The sequence below is a fragment of the Bicyclus anynana genome, chromosome 11 (assembly GCF_947172395.1).
Source record: "Bicyclus anynana chromosome 11, ilBicAnyn1.1, whole genome shotgun sequence".
NCBI classification, from domain to species: Eukaryota; Metazoa; Arthropoda; class Insecta; order Lepidoptera; family Nymphalidae; genus Bicyclus; species Bicyclus anynana.
Genome location: NC_069093.1, coordinates 11,221,284 through 11,239,736, shown reverse-complemented (window position 1 = coordinate 11,239,736; position 18,453 = coordinate 11,221,284). Strand labels below are relative to the sequence as shown.

Here is an 18,453-nt window from a genome sequence, read left to right as displayed (position 1 = left end):
CTTATTGAATGTCCACGGCCAATATGATTGTTTCGTATTTACATTCACAACATGCGGGCTGTGTGAAATTTATATGAGGGTACTCTGTTTAAATAAAGTTTAGTAATAACACGCTCCTCTCCATAGGAGGGTCTTATTTAATTAACACCTTCGTATAATTTATATTTGTACTATCTAGTGTATCTCAACAAATTACTTAATGACTGTGTCAATTTACAAAATATTGGGCGATAGGAATGTTTTTGTTACCTATATTATCTTTTATATTTAGAATCTATTTCTAGATTAGTCATCAACTATACACCTGCTATCTATATGATAACATCGATACAATCTGATAGTGTCTAATAAATACTTTAAACCTTGCTATGTTTTCTAAAATAAGAACATGATAGTAAATCACAATGATATAATTCTTTCCATACATCTAGGTGACTTTGCAAAACATCTCGAAACGTCTATTTCCAGGAAAATAATATAATACAAAATGATTTGTCTCAAATTTTATATTCGCAAATTCTGTTTTAAACACTTTTCACTCACATTCCAAAGGATTTTATTCTATACTGCTTATTTTCATTTTCAAGGTCAAACGAATCGGGTTTTACGTTGAACTTGAGTGCGTCAGGACTTATTTATACAGCATAGGTGAGATCAGAATGCCCTGTGTTTGTATGCAAATCACGGTCATTGTCGTACCGAGTTTGTTTTATTGTGAGATTATGTGTATAATGGAATGTTAGAACAAAGACATATTATAAAACATGGCGAAGTGTGACATCATTATATTCTATAATCTATAGTCTATCTATACCATAGGTTCTCAACTTTCTTTTGTCCAACCCTTCGAGATTGTTTCTGCATCTTCTGAGCTCCCATTATCTTTGGTATTAAAAATGTTGTTAAAAAATTTAAATTTTTATAAATATAATCCAATTTAATGTAGATATAGATTTAGTGTAATTTGTCATGAATGAATTTTCACACATAATAGAAATATTTTGGGAGTTTTCTTTTTGGACTATAACATTCTATTCTGCCTATTTCTCTTCTGTATCATCTTAGTGCCCTCGACTTTGTCCTGTAGACCTAACATTCGTCAACGACAAACATCGTGAAGAGGGAAAGACTTTGTCGACAAATATCGGCGAAGTGAAATATCGCTCCATCGTTCGTGCAAACGCAATAAAAGAGAAAGCGATATTTATTTATCTATTATATTACGCTGCTATTAGTCGATGTGTATCCTTCTCTTTTATCAAAATATCACATCTTAGGCCTACTGAGTCTATTGCCTCCTGAAAATCTCAATCGCCCACAAGGGGTCGTTATCGCACATGTTGAGAGCCTATGCTCTATACATATGAAATGTTTATTCGAAGAATGTAAGCTTGTCCTAAATAATGTGCGCATGGTGGAACTTTAAACAATATACGTCGCGCCTCTGTATCCATATGTACGATGAGTTCTAACAATGCGACGGAGAACATATAATTAAAATGAGTTTTAATTTCTTAATGATAGATATCAAAATCTTTTGGCAGCGGGCGTGTTAGGGATAGAACATCAAACCCTCGTGTGAATGACTGGCAATTGAGTTTAAGGAAGCTAAGAGACCAGTTTGGATATTATTAACAGTCTCAGGATTAAAAGCAAACATTAAAACGAGGTCCATAACATTTATTTACATGACTGCTGATATCGTTGTCTTGTCCGATCTTGCGCTTAATGTATTTTATACTTTATGTTGATTACTTGGCTGTTTCTTAAATAAATTCTTTAAGAGTAAATAAGACTAATTGTGACAGATGTCACCCTCTCATAGGCAATTGTTTTCATCCAAGGGAAGGTGCGAATGTAATGGACACCTTAATCATTTGATTATAGATTAACTTGATTTATTGATTAAGTACTTTAATATTCTGCTTTTTAGTAAATTCTTGAAGAATAAAAAAAGCAATTTATTTGCAAAAAATTTCGCACTGTTATATGCAATATTTTATACGTAAGCTGAAACATTTCCTTATTTTATTCAAAAACGAGAGCCTTAGACTTGTTTGTTTGATTGGATCAATATAGACCAACACATCAATTTAATGTAGATATAGATTTAGTGTAATTTGTCATGAATGAATTTTCACACATAATAGAAATATTTTGGGAGTTTTCTTTTTGGACTATAACATTCTATTCTGCCTATTTCTCTTCTGTATCATCTTAGTGCCCTCGACTTTGTCCTGTAGACCTAACATTCGTCAACGACAAACATCGTGAAGAGGGAAAGACTTTGTCGACAAATATCGGCGAAGTGAAATATCGCTCCATCGTTCGTGCAAACGCAATAAAAGAGAAAGCGATATTTATTTATCTATTATATTACGCTGCTATTAGTCGATGTGTATCCTTCTCTTTTATCAAAATATCACATCTTAGGCCTACTGAGTCTATTGCCTCCTGAAAATCTCAATCGCCCACAAGGGGTCGTTATCGCACATGTTGAGAGCCTATGCTCTATACATATGAAATGTTTATTCGAAGAATGTAAGCTTGTCCTAAATAATGTGCGCATGGTGGAACTTTAAACAATATACGTCGCGCCTCTGTATCCATATGTACGATGAGTTCTAACAATGCGACGGAGAACATATAATTAAAATGAGTTTTAATTTCTTAATGATAGATATCAAAATCTTTTGGCAGCGGGCGTGTTAGGGATAGAACATCAAACCCTCGTGTGAATGACTGGCAATTGAGTTTAAGGAAGCTAAGAGACCAGTTTGGATATTATTAACAGTCTCAGGATTAAAAGCAAACATTAAAACGAGGTCCATAACATTTATTTACATGACTGCTGATATCGTTGTCTTGTCCGATCTTGCGCTTAATGTATTTTATACTTTATGTTGATTACTTGGCTGTTTCTTAAATAAATTCTTTAAGAGTAAATAAGACTAATTGTGACAGATGTCACCCTCTCATAGGCAATTGTTTTCATCCAAGGGAAGGTGCGAATGTAATGGACACCTTAATCATTTGATTATAGATTAACTTGATTTATTGATTAAGTACTTTAATATTCTGCTTTTTAGTAAATTCTTGAAGAATAAAAAAAGCAATTTATTTGCAAAAAATTTCGCACTGTTATATGCAATATTTTATACGTAAGCTGAAACATTTCCTTATTTTATTCAAAAACGAGAGCCTTAGACTTGTTTGTTTGATTGGATCAATATAGACCAACACATCAATTCAATAACTTGTCTAAAGTTCTGAATGATAGAAAGTGGTGGATTTAAAGTCAGATTTTATCATAACCCTGCATATAAGTTTAGTCATGCGAAGGTAGTATTGTAAAAACAAGTTCGCCACATTATTTGAGCGAGTCACGTATTTCAGTAGCATGGCACACAGACGTTACAATGGAACGTTAGGTATGTACCAGGTACGTATTGTTTCGGTTTGCCGTTCGGATGGCGCTTGCATACCTTCGGCATGGAAAGTTTTTGACGGCCTCCGTGGCGCAGTGGTATGCGCGGTGGATTTACAAAACGGAGGTCCTGGGTTCGATCCCCGGCTGGGCAGATTAAGCACGGCTTCGGCCGTGGCTAGTTACCACCCTACCGGCAAAGACGTACCGCCAGGCGATTTAGCGTTCCGGTACGATGCCGTGTAGAAACCAAAAGGGGTGTGGATTTTCAACCTCCTCCTAACAAGTTAGTCCGCTTCCATCTTAGACTGCATCATCACTTACCATCAGGTGAGATTGTAGTCTCAAGGGCTAACTTGTAAAGAATAAAAAAAAAAAAGTATCAGGCATTAGCAATGACCGCGGTCACAGTACGTTATTGTGACTCACGCGTCATTCGGTTTTACAACGTACTTCGTTAATGGTTTAAACGTAATTGTTTTGTATTAATTACATGCGGTAACTAATCTATAAATATCTGTGGTTATCTAATGTTTTTGATGATAACAATATAACTTTGTAGATGCGTAGCTTACCTTGCAGGGCCTTTATAAAAAAATGTTGGGGGCCCGAATGAAGGGTAAAGATTTCTCACAAATTAAACAAAAATGCCCGCTTAAAATATATATAATAATGACTTAACCTATGTAGGATATTTCTTACTTATAGGCGCACGCTTAACTAGGGAAAACCAGGGAAAAAACGAGAAATTATGGATTACCAACATTTTACAAATTTTTTGCTTTCCCACGTATTTCCCTATAGTCCAGGGGCCTCGTATCATTGATACGGCTGACTTTGCTATATGTATACATATAGTTTTTTAAACCTTAATTTAACCTTTAATTGATAAGACAGGGCAGGGCGTCTACGATGCATAACTTTAACTTCCTTTTCCATATTCTTTTATTAAACAAAAGGGGACTTGAATTTTAATTAATAACATTAAACTTATCTATGGCTCATATTATTTCTAATCGTTTAATGAGGATCAAAATTAAAGATAACGGGAAACAAGGATACGAGTAAGGGTTTTTTGTATGTTCTGTGTACCTAAAACATACGCGCACGAAAAACGAAAATTTTGTTTATTGGTCTGTTATGTGCCTTAATTAGGGGAATGTTGGTTTTATTACATGGGTTTTTATGCTACCTTGTTGGCCGTAAAAATATTATGAGCGCGCGTCTTTTGTAAATGAACAATTTAATGAATGTGTGTATAGGTAGTGTGTGTTTATTATTTATTTTCAAATGGAACGCTTTTTAAATTAAAAAAAAATGTTGGAATTTACAGTTTAATTGTAAAGATTTTTCAAACTATTCATTAATGGAAGGGGCTCCGTAGTTCCTATAATAACTGTGGTATAATTATGTGGTTTATGGCTTTTAAAATACATACTATATATTTTTAACAGCACTTTTTATTTCTCTTATTTATTTATTTCTCCTTTTTTAAATTTTAACAATGTTACATACAAAATATACAAAACACTAAGATATAGAAAACACTATTAAAAACTTCTTTTTTAAGCACTTTATTATTTTATTTATAGATGAGTTAATTGTCAAAGCTCCTGATAATATTGAATGCACTATTTATTTTACTTAGAAACCATTAGTAGATGGAGGGGAAAATCGAAACGAACGGGTTTTCCCTACATAGCGTACCTCCTTAAAATTTTATTCACACTTATTTCTAGTGAAGAAATATTATGCCTAGGTACATACTCGTACTCGTAACATTTATTTGTTCGTTGGAAAGAGGCACAAATGGGTATGATGACTAGGTTTGAATATATTGATTTTTATAATACATTCGGGTACATAAGGTCAATGTTAACTAATTTATACATAAAAAGCAAAGATTGTCTGGATATTTGCAAAATAAATGAGATTATAAAATTTCAAAATCTATTAAGTCTTTTATCTATTAAGTTTTTTATCTTCCTTACATTAAATGTGTCATTTTTTAATACAGGAGGCACAAATAACAAAGATATTATTAATTTTGTTTGAACGCACATACAAATCTAACGATCATTACATTGTCTACGACGTCATTAGTTCGTGCCATTTTGTATGGGGCGTTTTTCAGGGATCCGCGGCAGCGCCGCAAATCTGACCCTTTAAATCCCTGTAGCTTCCAAAGTAATGATCGCAGATTCCTGTTCCTTTTACAAAATTGCTTTACTATTAGCATACTCTTAATTTATATACAATTTAAAAAACTCCCTATTGCGTTGTTCTAGTCAATGACATATTAGTGTTCATTTACACGAGCAGCAACTGCTACCAATTTTTTTTTTATTCTTTACAAGTTAGCCCTTGACTACAATCTCACCTGGTGGTAAGTGATGATGCAGTCTAAGATGGAAGCGGGCTAACTTGTTAGGAGGAGGATGATAATCCACACCCCTTATTGGTTTCTACACGACATCGTACCGGAACGCTAAATAGCTTGGCGGTACGTCTTTGCCGGTAGGGTGGTAACTAGCCACGGCTGAAGCATCCCACCATCCAGACTTGGACCAATTAAGAAAATCTCAATCGGCCCAGCCGGGAATCGAACCCAGGACCTCCGTCTTGTAAATCCACCGCGCATACCTCTGCGCCACAGAAGTCGTCAAAAACCACCAATGACTGCAGTCGGCGACGTCTCGACTGCAGTCAACGGCAGTCGACTAGCAGTTGCTGCTCGTGTAAATGAACCCTTAGTGGTCTCACTGTTGAAATTTAGTTAGTAGGTATCTAGTTAGGTACAACAAGTTTACTATAAAAACGAACCGCTTTTAAGTTAAATACAGAACAACATTTTTACCTCCCGACACAAAAATTTTACGTGTGTGAGCTTCTTTTTTTGACTATCCGATAATCTGATAGGTCAAACCAAAGATATCGGGGTTTTTTGTTATTGTGATAATAATTTCTAATTTTCATTATGAGGGAAATAAACAAAATTTGAAATTAATTTTATTATCATGTTTTTATCGTCATAAAGAGCTGAAGTTTGTGGTGTTGTAGAGATCTCTGGATCTAACAATAATTAAACTTTTTTTTTTAATTTTCTTCCCACTAGAAAAGCCACGTTATTTGTGAATGTCTCTGTGATCTTATCCCCGTATTTCAGGAACTGGAACTACGCTTGTGAAACCGCGGGACGTCAGCTAGTTACTTATAAAATTAATTTATTCTAAACTAAGTAATGCAAGAGAAACATACCGTGGCCATTATGCTATATGTACATGCATAATAAAATGTGGATATATTTACTTATCCTTTTTCATTTTATTGTGTTAGAAATATAATCAAGTACGCATGTAAGTCCACCCAATGCAATACATAAAAGCTTGGTACACTGTATATCGATTTATAATGAAAAACGCTCTTTCATATAAACAAGTCGTTCATGCATGACCTAGCTATACGTCACTTCCCTTTGTAGCAGTTTGCTTTGAATTTGCTTCAAAAATTCAAACGTGGTCTACTTTGTGTTGCCGACCGATATATAGCATGTATGTTGTGACAAATATATAGGGTTGTCAGTTGTCGTACATTATATATTTGCAGACATTTGGTTATTCTACCTCACTTTCAGCCCCCACATTTATTAAACGGCTCAACCGATATTCATCAAACATGTCTAAGAACACTCGCACATAAGTCACCTTTAATAAAAATAAAAAAAAACTAAATTGAAATATTGCTTCACCAGCTATAGTGAAACAGACAGACTGACAGACAGACACGTCAAACTTATAACACCCCTCTTTTTGCGTCAAGGGTCAAAGAATTATATTATTGTATCTATTATAGTATGGTTGATTGGTAGCACGTATCTAACAGCTTGACCACCAGTAGATCTGCAAATTAATTAAATTACAATTTAAAAATGTGGATACTTTTCAATCAATTGATGGATTGAAAAAAAAAAATAATATTATGTTGTAATTTAGGGCATATTTACTTCAGTATTAGTATTATATGTATTCCATCAATATTACTAACGTATCGTATAATTTAGGGCATATTTTCGTATTTTTAAAAATTTGCAATTAATTCAAACCATAGTCATAAATCTAATGTATTATCTCGTACATTGGTTGATATTGGAAATACATTATAAAATACATTAACAATATCTAGAAATAGGGATGATAACAGTTTTGTAAATTGTATACAAATTAAGAGTACGCTAATAGTAAAGCAATTTTGTAAAAGTAACAGGGTATCTGCGATCATAACTTTCGGAGGTACAGGGATTTAATATTTGATTTAATATTTGGCCAGATTTGCGGCGCTGCCGCGGATCCCTGTAAAACGCCCCATACCAAATGGTACAAACTTAGATTTAGATTTGATAATATCTTTGTTATTTCTGCGTTTATGTTTATAGTTCATATATTAAAAAATGTCACATTTAATGTAAGGAAGCTAAAACTGTATGAATTTTCATCTAATTACGATTAAAAATATTTTTAGTAGATTTTGAAATTTTATAATCTTATTTTGCATATAAATATCCAGTCAAACTTTGCTTTTTATGTATAAATTAGTTAACATTGACCTTATTTACCCGAATGTATCATAAACAATCAATATATTCAAACCTAGTCATCATCCCCATTAAAAAAATCACACCTGTCATTTAAATTCTGTAAATGCCAGCCCTAGTCAAAATGGACTTTTTTCATTTGGAAATGAGATGCAAAACTTCCAGTTCAAACAGCCTTTTTTATGCACGGGAAAAACGAATCTCTCTTTTCGATGAGTTCACAAGGATCTGTTTAAATGAATTCCTACAGTGCTGCAGTTTTTGTTCTGTTTCGTTGTGTAATTTTGGATGCATTTTATTTTTGGTAGAGCTTACGTTATATTAGTAGTCAATGTCGAGTTTCGTTTTTTTGGTAAAACTCAATTTACTACTAAAATAGATGGAATAGTATCAGTGTTTTTACGTAATTTGTGTCTCGCGGCAATGTTGGACTGATTGATTTCGAAATAAATTACATAGTTTCTTTCCCGTCTACAGTTTTTTAATTGTTTTTGGGGTTGAATTCTATCTTTAGTATAGATATGGACGCGCTTATACTTTTTTTGGTAATTCACATAGATGGTTTATATTTTTACTTCCATACTGTAAATGCAATACGTATAAAATTATTATTTTGCAGATACGTTTATTTTCCATTAGGTACACGGATTGTAGTGAGAAATACTTTCTGAGATAAATGTGAACAGCTTTTAATATGTTGCTAGTATGCGTCATATTTTGGTAGACATCATGTTTGATATCGATCCAATTTTTATTAGCCCACTGCAGGACGAAAATATAGCTCTTTCTATAGGAGAGGGATCCTGGAGCTTATACTCACCAGTCTATAATACGGGTTGGCGTGCTTAGTTAGGGTTTCTGTTCGAACGACATTTATTTTATTTAATATTTATTTAATACACTTTATTTGTACACCACAAAAATAAAAGAAAACAAGCAAAACAGAAACACAAGAAAAAGTAGAATACAAAAGGCGGCCTTATCGCTTAGTAGCGATCTCTTCCAGAATAATTATTATATTTTGATAAAATATAATAATTATTATATTTTATCAAAATATAATAATTATTATTAATGCTATTGACTGGGATCGATCGATCGATGACTGGGTGCAGCACTATCAACTTCCGAACTCCAAGCTTCTACAACTTGAACCTGGTGACTTTGTGATCCGTAGCCGCAAAGGCTAATCACTGGATCAAGGCAAAGCAGACAAAAGGTTCAGAGACTACACAATTTATCTGTATTGTGCTAATTTGCATTTTATTGTCACGTTGAACATAAAACCTAATACGACAGTTACGCAGAATTAGCATAGCTGCCGGCCTTGTTGTAACGAGAAAAAGAATTACGGTATCCGCATTGCGATTGGCAAGGGAAAAATTTTCAGGCTATTGATAGAAAGTGTTGTGTAACGGTGCCAAAGTTTCAACCTTACGGGCGGTTCATTCACTTAGCACTGAAGGCACATTGGCTAAAACGTTGGATAATAAACATTTAAGGCGCATTTTATATTCTGTTTTTCAGAATAAACTCTTTACTGAATAAGACACCACTGGAATATACTGAGCTTAATGTGCCATCAACTAAGAGAGTATTTTAGCAAACACAAAAGGCTTAGACTTGTCATGTTGCGAACTGTTTTATTTTCTTTAGTTTGTGACTACTTGTTATGTTTATTTACCAGTAATTCTTTGTACAAATATAGCTTAACTTGGAAATGTGTGTGGACATGTGGCGTTTAGAATTCAAAGTTAACCATTTTAATAACGTCTCTTTAGCGTATACGTTTGTGAATTCTTTACGCACTGCAGATGCAAGTACTGTAGCACTATTCTGTAACGATGTTTTATTGTGCTGGCCACCTACCATCCAATAAGCCTACATGCCTGTAACTACTTGACTCCCGATAAAATTGATGGCGACCAATATACGATCAGTTTTATCGGATGTCAAGCCGTTATCAAGTTTATCGGATGGTGGGTGGCTAGTATTACTCGACAGTATAATCTTCGAATTCGTCTCTATCTATAGTAACGCCTTAAATAGAGAGAGATAGAGGTGAATTCAAAATATGAACATCATCACAGAATAGTAGTTATACCTTAGTGCGGTGATTACCTACTGACAAGTCGACCTGCCCTGTAACCTTGTAACCTTGGAGAAAATCTTGTGTTCAGTGGCTCATATTACTCGTAGTTATTTCGACGAATAATATTTGTATAATAAAATATGCGCCAAACTTCTGCTCTATTCTTTCTTCTCTTAATAGTCATTCTGCCGAAGATTAGAACTAGGAGACGGTACGATACGGGTAGGGGTAGTGTAGAGGTAAGGAGAAGGATAGGGATAGGATAGCAGTAGGTTAGAGGTAGGATAGGAGTATGGTAGGCGTATGCTAGGGTAGGTGTTGGGTGGAAGTATAGGGGTAGGGTTTCACGAAGACGAAGTCGCGGGCATCCGCTAGTATTGAATAATTCTAATACAGCACGAGTATCACGAGTGTACCTACTCGTACTTGTACTCGTAATACGTGAATTCTAATACAAATAATCAACATAGTAGCTAGCATGTTTGCAGGCAAGGTTGACGCGTGTTTATCACCGCCGTGCAAATACTACCTTTGCTATTTATTTAGGTTGTATCCTAATTGGTGTTCGTGCTAATTTGTAGACGTGACTGTCGTTTTAGCCTAGCCTTTTTCATGGTACGGTTCTTACTGACGCAGCTGGTAGTGTTTGTTGTTCTCAACACAGATCTTGGGTACGATTCCCAGTTTGGGTCAGTTAGGATTTTATATCTTTTAACTCTTTACTGAAGAAGACACCACTGGAATATATTGAGCTTAATGTGCCATCAACCAAGAGAGTATTTTAGCAAATACTTAGACTTGTCATGTTGCGAACTGTTTTATTTTCTTTAGTTTGTGACTATTTGTTTATTGACGCAGCTGGTAGTGTTTGTGGTTCTCAACACAGATCTTGGGTTCGATTACCAGTTTGGGTCAGTTAGGATTTTATATTTTCTAAATTGACTCATGTCTGATCTGGTGTTCGGCATCGGCCGTGGCTAGAGAGACGAATATCTTAGCATTCCATGGATTCACCGTGCAGCTGCCGGGTCCATCGCGTGGTAGAGAGAAAAACACCGAGCAATGTCCAGGACTTGTGACTACTGGATGTAGGGTTAAGGAATTCTTTGACGATCGATAAACACTCCCCTTCTCTGCTCGTGTTGTTCTGCCTGCCTATCCAAATTTGGTAAGATCCTATTAGAGCAGCTTTGGATACTCGTTCTAATATAGAACTAGCTGCACTTCTAGAGAGGCCAAGGTCTTTAAGCAAGTTATAGGGAGAGTTACTATCCTACTGGCAAAGACGTATAGCCAAGCGCTTTTGCGTTCCGATACGATGCCGCGTAAAAACCGTCTGAGGTCATGTAGTACTTCCAAGTAAGCCTTAAGCCTGCTTCAATTGAGATTTAAACTTCTTGGAAACGTTCAAACATTTTGTCATATCAAACGTGTTTGTCAAACATTGATAATGTGCGGCTTTCTTTAAGCGCTTATCAAACATTCCTTCATGAAAAAGTCAAGTCTGACAAGCTTATTTGTCATACATATTCGATCGTTTGTAGGGCGCTTTATTAGACGAAATTAAAATATTCGTCGAGTACATACTACGAAATAGAGTGCTTATGAAAAATGAAGTTTCAATTAACGTTAAACCAACGCATTTCAATTTCCCCAAATGCCAACAACAACCAATAAGCTAACAAGTTTTCGCTTTTTTAATTTACCTTGCCTTTTATAACTGTGGGAATTTTGCATGAGTTTTGAAATAGGAGAAAAACTGAAAGCGACTAGCGAAAAAAGCGTACCTAAAGCTGTGTTATTCATACATTTTTTTGGTTCACTTTTGTTTTTAAATTGTGTGTGGGATTTTATAATTGTTTAAAACGAATGTGAATTTTAGTCATTGTTATTTCTATAAAACACTAGGTACTACGATTAAAATTAAAATATAAATAGTGCTCATAATTACAATTTAAAAATTCAATACAGAATGTATTATAAAAAAATATTATTTAGGTACTTATTTTCGAAAAATATCTGCGCGGGCTTAAAAATTCAAACTGATATATCATTTTCAATCCGAAAACCAAGAGACGTATTGAAGCTCAAGGTCTAGGCGAATTCTCTCTGCACCTCTGTCTTTCTAAAACAAATATATTATTGTAAGGAAGGCTACAAAACCAGTGATGCAGATTGTCAAGTTATTTGTTGTCAAACTATTCGTAAGAGAGACGAATGATTTGTCGCGCGTTTTGACGGGCGTTATAAACAAAAGTTTTACAGTGTTTATGAACGTTGTATGAAACAGTCGCGCCACGCGGATGTCAGAACTGATAACGATTGGAAGTGAACATGTTTGTGAGCTTGTGGACTAAGCGCCTGTGATGACCAGATCTTCCTCAATTTATTGGCTGAAAGTTTGTCACCCTAAACACACGGTAGGAAGATGGGTTCGGGCCGTGGTGGCTTTGGGAATTAAATGAAGGAAGTTCTAACTTACACATACCTCTCCTACTTTGTTGTATGCTCTAAATTTAAATTCTGCTTGTGCGATTAAAAGGCGCAAATTATTTTTATTTGGTACATTTACATATTGTTTTTGTGTTTTGTCCAGAATGCACGCGAGATTTAATTTATTGTCTTTCACTTCGTGGACGTTACCCGAGTACAGTGAATATGCTAGTAAATTTTATGTAGTAGTATATAATCGGTTCGTAAACATATCTCCTAGCTCCAGGAAAATCTCTAAAAATCTGTCCAGTGGATATCGTTAGCTAGACGACTTTACTTCGCCTATCAGACGAGTGAGCTCATACCACGCGGTCGAAAGTTAATAATAAACAATTTGTAGGGTAATTTCATCTGTACCTGTATTTATCATAAAGTTTTGCGTTTGTATGTTTAGGACTTTTGCCAATAATATTTAAGAAACTTTGCCAAGTCTTTTTATGGAGTGCGTTTGGGCTTATGGCCAAGGTTCATTTGCCCGTATATCGAGTTAACATTTCTCTTTTTTTTCGAAGCATAACTCTCAGTTTCATACAATGCGAAAAGCGATTTATTTTTATGATCTAAATTGTTGCCAACGACAACGTCACGGTCATACAATCTGTCGCCTAAAAGACTACATATTTACGTTTTTAGGTAGGTATTTTTCTTAAAGCAGCCAAACATTATAATTCATTTAGTATATACAATATTCTATCTATAATAGTAATTCATTTAGTAGGTTATCTACAGGGAAATAAAATATGTTTTTGTTTTTACGAGTATATTTTGTAAGTAGTTAGGAATATGATATAATATAATATAATACTTGTTATTGTTCGATAAAATTGCTCGTCGAAAAAACCCGCATATCGGTCCTCAGAAACAGTGAAAAGTTAAAAAAACAACTATTTAAAATACTCGGAAATTACCCACTATGCTGAGTCATTCAAAGCTGTGATAACTGTTCCGTTTTAAATATCTTATCGGGTATGCAATATTAAAATATGTACAGTATAAAGTTCCGCGTAGTTTGTTGGTAGCTGTTGATACTTACAAATAACTGAGCAGAAACCTTAGTAATTTGTTATGACTGGGGGACTTTTCGTCGGTGTATATACGGTTTGATACCTAGGTATATATAAGTCTGCGGCTTTCCTTCGTCTACGTCGATTTTAAAGCTTCGGACACATCAATGCGCTAACGGTTGCGTTTTAGTTTGCGTCCTCCTTTGCAATACAGACACTTAATTTTCTTAGCAACAATTCTCACAGATGATAATATAATAAGCCCGCGAGTCGTGAAATTCTGTTTTTCACAAATCCCGCAGAAGCCATGTTTTTTCTGGAATGTAATGTTCCGCTTATGTATTTAATCCAGGGTATATTCTATCTCCATTCCACAGCCTACACACATCACATCAGCAGTACATTCAGCAGCGGCGGCGTATCATATATACACACAAACTTTCGCCTATATAATATAAGTGTGATGTTTGATGTTTCTGCATTGATACTCCTTTATTTTCTGTACACTTTATACAATGTAAACCAAATTCAACTGTCTAAACTCTAACAGATTGTACCTGCCTGTGTGTTATTTCAGGATGAATGCTAGACGTGAATTGTTCGAGGTTCCCAGATATAAAATGATTTCATGTTGGACGCACGATCTAACGCGTGCGTTAACGTGACGAGTGTGTCCGATGCCTTAGCCAAGTGCTTATACCGGACCCGGCTGTATAGTGTGTATATCGGAGTCTGAGGGGTGCTTTGACCTTGTCGGGGAAAGGGGGTTTGCGAACGTAGAGCACGGTCAGCGACTCGTCAAACGAGTTAGATTGCATTGCATTTCAGTGAGCCGTGCCTTAGAGGCTTTATTAAAGGAGATCATTCACGCTCCATACATTTTTGGGCTCTTTTTGAAAGTGCCGGCCAACAAAACAAAATGGCACGACTCGTTAGAATTAGCTATTTGGAGCAATAGTTAATATGGCATAAAAGTTGTCAGGTGGTTCTGAACCAAGTTATACAGGTTCGACGATTCGTTATTTCCATACATTTTGTTAATTTTCAAAAGTGCCCGCTAAGAAAAAAAACTGATACGTATCGTTAGAACTGCCCATTTGGAACAATAGTTAGTATGGCACAGATGTTGTAAGATTGCTCTGAATCAAGTTATACAGGTTCAATGACTCGTCACTTCTATACATATTTTTTGAGTTTTGTAAGTGACCACCTACAATATAAATAATACTTATCGTTGTAACTAGCATTTACAGCAATAGTTATTATGGCATAAACATTTTAGTATAGCTCTGTGTCCAGTTATGCAGTTTCGATGATTCGTCAAATCCATATGTTTTATTGATTTTCAAAGTGCCGTTTTACAAAAATATGCACTTATCACTGCACTTATCGTTAGAACTGCCCATTTGGAGTAATATTTAGTATGTCACGAATGCTGTAGGTTTGGTCTGAACCAAGTTATAAAGGTTCGATATCTCGTCACTTATATGCATTTTATTGAGTTTTGTAAGTGCCCACCGACAATATTAATGATAGGTATCGTTTTAACTGGTCATTTGTGGCAATAGTTAGTATAACACCAATGTTGTAGGGTTGCTCTAAACCAAGTTATACAGGTTTAATGTGCCTGCCAATAAAATTCTTACAGGTATCATTTTAACTGATCATTTAGACATACTTTGACAGTTACTATGGCAGACACGTTGTATAAATGCTCTGATCTAAGTTATACAGGTGTGACTATTTGTAATATCCATACATTTTCTTCATTTTTAAGTGCCAACCATTAAAATGGTACGTATCATTAGAACTGGCTGTAATAGGAATGGGGAGTAATAGTTAGTATAGTACAACAACCGTTGTAGGCCTGCTCTGAGCCATGTTATACAAGTTCAATGATTCTTAATTTCTATGCATTTTATCGATTTAAGCAATACAGTTAGTTGGTAGGTATGACAGAAACATTGTATGATTGCTCTGATCCAAGTTATTTGCGTTCGATGATTCGTCACTTATGTTTTTGTTGATATCTGAATATAATGGGGAACAATAAATAGGTAATAATGATAAATAATAGATTCGCCGTTGTGCGTGTATTTGTTATGTTATTCAAGCTTTTAAACCGAAATTACCATTACTTGAAGAACTTTTTTATTTCTCTCAATGCACAATAACACAATTTTTAGTTACATTTGCACCATAATGTTGAATTTGTGCAAATGCTTAGAATCATTACCTATTTCTATGTTTTATATTATTGCTTGAAATCAATGAATGAAAATTATATAACTTGTTTCAGTACTAGAATTTTTTTTGAAGCGTGTGCAACGTGTTAATAACTATTGCTCCTAATGACTATTTAATGACTATTTAATAATGACATATTTTAGGTGAACGGTACTTTAAAAAATCAGTAAAATATATGGATCTGACGAATCATCTAAACAGTACAACTTGATTCGGTTCTATACTACAACGTTTATGCCATAGTAACTATCACTGAAAATGGCTAGTTATAACGATAAATAGCATTTACTTTGTAACTTACAAAACTCCATCAAATACATTGAAGTGACGAGACATCGAACCTGTATAACTTGGTTCAGAACAATCTTGCAACATTTGTGCCATACTAACTATTACTCCAAATGGGCAGTTTTAACCATAAGTACCATATTTTTGTTAAACGGTACTTTAAAAAATCAATAAAATAAATGGATTGGACGAATCGTCGAAACTGTATAACTCGACACAAAGCTATACTACAATGTTTATGCCATAGTAAAGATTGCTGCAAATGGCTAGTTATAACGATATGTATGATTTATTTTGTTTGCGGGCACTTAAAAAACTCAGTAAAATGTATAGAAGTGACGAGTCATCGAACCTGTATAACTTGGTTCAGTGCAGTCCTACAACATTTGAGCCGTAGTAACTATTGCTCCAAATGGACAGTTCTAACGATACGTACCAGTTTTTTTTCTTGGCGGGCACTTTTGAAAATTGAGAAAATGTATGGAAATAACGAATCGTCGAACCTGTATAACTTGGTTCAGAGCCCTCCTACAACTTTCATGCCATATTAACTATTACTCCAAATGACTAGTTCTAACGATTCGTGCTGTTTTTTTTCGTTGGCCGGCACTTTCAAAAAGGGCCCAAAATGAATGATCTCCTTTGTTTACTTTAATATGAACGTCATTCACCGCCATTATTAGAATCTTTAGGCTCTGGGATCTCAGCGGTGACATCGGGGGTACCTTCATTTAATATTTGACCTGTTGGTTTGTGAGGATCAAATCTTGGGAACAATATTAGAATCTCTGGTGTTCTCTTAACCTATATTACATACAGTAAACTATAATATTTTATATTGTACTGGCGGACGCCTGTGACGTTATCCGGGATAAAAAACCTGTACGTCGCTCATCAGTCTCCTCTATCTTCCAGTGAAAGTCCTATTTAAATCCGTTTAACAGTTCCAAAGATTAGCCCGGCCCGGTGTAAATAATTAATTATAAGCATTCATACAGCACAGTTATTTTAAATCACATTGTCTCTTCAATGTTATTTATATGTATTGATGCAATAGGTTTGTAATCGAAAGAGATTTAATATGGAAAATAATTGAAAAACTTCCTATAGTTTACCTTTACAAAGATCAATAAATAAACTCCACTATGTTGTTTTCGAACGTAAAAAGATTGCCATGCGGAAAAATTTACTACCGATTTCTAAGAAAGCAAGCAGTATTTTAAACGTTCCGTTTGACATTTTTAAGTGAGCAATTTAGTAAATGTCACAGCTTATTTCAAATGGGTGATCAAGCGGCGTGAAGTGGACCTTTGCGGTTCTCCCAAAGGCTTCGTTATAGGTACTTTAAAAGCCAGAGACGTAACATCGTTTGCCTCATGCGATCCATCCCTAGGCGTTTGTTTTGAGGCCATTATAGTACCCTCTTTAACCCTCGACGCGAAAATGTGGTGTTATAAGTTCGACCGCTGTGTGTCTTTGCGTTTTGTTTGTGGCATCGTAACACTTAAAATGTATTAAACGATTTGGATACTATATAATGATTTATTTATTTTGCTATCATCCGCGAAAAGTCGACGAACCCATGCGACAACATCACCCAGGTCCGACAAAATACTCTACGTACGTTTCATTACGAAACCGGAGCATCATGTCATAGGGGGTGACATTGAGAGAATTAAAAATTGCACATCAACAAATGTTTACATTATAAAACTGTAAAATACATAAAATTCGGTCACATTATTTATCAAAAAAAATATTATTATAAAAACAAAAAACCCGACTTAAGCAGTCGGGCGTAATGAATTGAAAAGAGAAAAACAAGTATCACAATATCTCTATAAAGTTCTGACTCTGAGTTGCTAACAATATCTATACTAATATTATAAAGCTGAAGAGTTTGTTTGTTTGTTTGTTTGATTGAACGCGCTAATCTCAGGAACCACTGGTCCGATTTGAAAAATTCTTTCAGTGTTAGATAGCCCATTTATCGAGGAAGGCTATAGGGTATATATTATTCCTATATTCCTACGGGAACGGGAACCACGCGGGTGAAACCGCGCGGCGTCAGCTAGTGTTAGGATAAGGTAAAAAACTTACCCACCCCCCACCTTTTTTTATTTACGGGTGCCATTTTGAAAATTTATATAGCCCTATCACAATTCTGACGAACTCAATGACACATTATAAGTCAAAATCCGTCCAGCCGTTTGGGCTGTAGGGCGTGCCAAAAAAATGGACATACATACACACATACCCACATACACACAAACATACGCTCGAAAAACATTACCCTCCTTGTGTAATTGGT

General features: G+C 35.0%; 1 protein-coding gene across 5 annotated transcripts in view; it reads left to right on the top strand.

Annotated features, from left to right (window-relative positions):
- Positions 1–18,453, top strand: part of LOC112049067 (cytohesin-1) — an 82,516-nt gene that overhangs the window by 7,162 nt on the left and 56,901 nt on the right. The window lies entirely within an intron of this gene.